The following is a 3,186-nucleotide window of genomic DNA, read 5'->3' as shown; positions in this document are numbered from 1 at the left end:
AAAGCCCAAAAATTTTATGAATTCATATTAGTAGACACCGGATCCATTGAATTAACACATTATAGAGATCCCAATACCAAACAGCCCATTTACTCAAAAATAAAAATCATGAAAATATTATCCTTACAAGAGTGGGAATTACCTCCTTATCAGTCTAAGAACTTCTCATTAAAAGAAGCATAGAATCATAGACTACCAAGAAGCATAGAATCATACATTATTCCTATCACCAAGTCCCCATTCCTGGTTCATTTGGTTCAGAAAAGGGATATCACTACAATTTCCTAAATGGTTCCAATCATGGTTCCAAATCTTTGGACCTTTAGAAGCCTTTTTCCCAAAAGAAGCAAACCTGGCTTATGAATACTTTAAAAGCAAATCATTATTTTTACAAGAATATAAATTCATCTCGTTTATAGCAGCCATGGGAATAAGCTGAATTATGACCTGGGAATATGATTCAGTAGCCTATGAAGAATGTCCAAATATACAATACTTAGTGGGAGTGATAAAAATAAAATAGTGGAATAAATATGACATAAATTTACTAAGGAAAGCAACTATTGATCAATGGTTAACAACATCATAAAAGCATCCAGCAATAACAGCTTCAAGCACTACTAATGAACAGATAGCCTACAAAAAAGAGACCCAATTCTTAGCTCAGAAGTAACAAATTATGGCAGCTCTAGCAGCAGCAACATCAGAAGAAGATATTCAGAACTCACTACAAGCAATCCAGGCCGTATCTCTCAGAGAAGAGGAAGAAGTCCAATCCAGTCTGACACATGATTTTCAAGATTCTCAAGACCCGTTTGAAATGTAATAAGAACAGTATATGAAAAAGGCCAGTTAAAAAGAAAATGATCTCTGTAAAAAAAAGAAAGAAAAAAGCTAACTGTAAATGTCGGCAAATAGTAAAAGCAAACAGTAAATGTCGGCAAAACAGTAAATGACGGCAAACATTAAAAGCAAACAGTACTGTCGGCAAATAGTAACCAAATAGTAATCATTTGAGGTCTATAAATACCAAAGGCCTCATTCATTCCAAGGCATCAAAAACTTGAAAGCTCAAAAGCTCTCTCTACTTCTATATCTCCTTACTTCATAAATTCTCTAAATACTTGTAATCATCTTCAAGATTGTATCAACTTTACAAGCAATAATAGTACAAGTTCATCTCTATAAGCTTACTATCTTATTCTTTCTTTTCTTATAATTTCATTAATCTCTTAGTTATTATTTCTATTCTTATAACATGAAAGAATTTCAAAAGAGGCTTATTTCTTTGAAGCTTGTTAGAAGAAAAATAAAAATAAGAATGATGGCAATAACAATGAAAATAAGAAGATTAACAACTGAATCTTCAGAACTAACAGTAGAAATAACGAAGATAAACAATAAAATAATCAAAACCAAAAATTTGCTACAACATATTAAAACCATAAAATCAATAGAAAATGCTAAGGAAAATATTAAGAATAAACGTATTCATCATGTTAGAAGAATGCATTATCTTCATAGGCAAAGTATGATCACTTTACAAGCTATATAGTCACCAATACAAGTAGTAAACATCCAAATGATGCAACCATTACAAGCAGTACAACCTGAAGCTTTGCCCGAGCCTTTAAGAGATCCTTTAAGCAGATTCCAGTCCACGTGTTCGCGTCAAGCACGCGATCGCGTCATTGCGATTTCTCCATTCCGCGCGGTCACGTGAGCCATGCGTCCGCGTCGGTCTTCGCTGGTCATCTTTTTGGTTTCTTCTTTTTCTCTACAGAAACTTCATCAAATCCCTCCGAATGCTACCTAAAATAAATAAAATTGCACAAAACTCAAAATAGCATCCATAGTGGCTAAAATATAATTAATTCTTAATTAAACTCAACAATTTAGATGCAAATTCACTAGGAAAAGATAGATAAGATGCTCACGCATCACAACACCAAACTTAAACTGTTGCTTGTCCTCAAGCAACCAAAACTAATATAGGCTTAGGATGTGAATTTGCATGAGAATGAGAGTTCGATTAAGCTCGTGTCTCTTCTTATAGTTGGGTTTACAACTGCAATCCTGAATAGGTTTGGCATCTCACTTTCCTTTGAATCGGAAGAATGTTAATGTCATTCGGAATTAGAATCCGGATGATATTATGAATTCTCTGATCTTTACATTTCAGTTTAATCCTTGAACACAACAACATTTACTTTAATTTATTTTTCTTTGGTGCTTTGCACCTTGAGCCTAGCCGTGACTTTAAATGTTTTGTCTCAAGCTTTACTTGACACAGAAACACCACAAGCACTTAACTGGAGAACTCTTTTTGAGTTCTGATTTTTCTTTTAATTACTCCCAGACAGTGGTGCTTAGAGCCTTTGGCATACTCTGTTAAACACACTTGGTCTCGACTCTAAGTGTTCTGTCTCAAGGATTACTTGACACAATCACACCACAAGCATATGACTAGGAAAACAACTCTGTGAGCTTTTAATCATGTCTGACCTCCCTAGTCACTGATGCTCAGAGCCTTGGACCTTGCTTTTATCATTATTTATTTATTTACATAATGATTTTTTTTTGCTGTTTCTTTTGCTTCAAGGATTAAATTTTTGTTTATTTTTCATAGAAGTCATAATAATTCTCTAAATTCCTGTTCTTTATACATCAACATCCCTTGATTCAAATTCAAATATGCACTGTTCATTTCATGCATTCAAAAATCACAGAAAATACCATCACATTTAATTTTTAAGACTATTCTTAAAATTAACTCAATTTCTCATGCAATACATCACTTCTTTTTCTTTTCTTTTTATATTCAAGTTCAGTGAGTGGTACATGAAACATCTTTTCAGCATTAAACAAATTAAAAGAAAACTAATCCTAGGATTCTAACTAATAAAAGATCATGCAACAAACGAAGTAAAATAGCAGAAAACCGGAACATAACATAGAAAAAGAGGGGAGGAATAAAAATGAAAGGAACTTGATGAGCGGATAATTTGTATACTTTTTGGCATTGTTTTTAGTATGTTTTTGTTATGATATAGTTAGTTTTTAGTATATTTTTATTAGTTTTTAGTTAAAATTCACTTTTCTGGACTTTACTATGAGTTTGTGTGTTTTTCTGTGATTTCAGGTATTTTCTGGCTGAAATTGAGGGACCTGAGCAGAAATCTGATT

The sequence above is a fragment of the Arachis duranensis genome, chromosome 2, assembly GCF_000817695.3.
Source record: "Arachis duranensis cultivar V14167 chromosome 2, aradu.V14167.gnm2.J7QH, whole genome shotgun sequence".
Taxonomy (NCBI): Eukaryota; Viridiplantae; Streptophyta; class Magnoliopsida; order Fabales; family Fabaceae; genus Arachis; species Arachis duranensis.
This window is presented reverse-complemented; position numbering follows the sequence as displayed.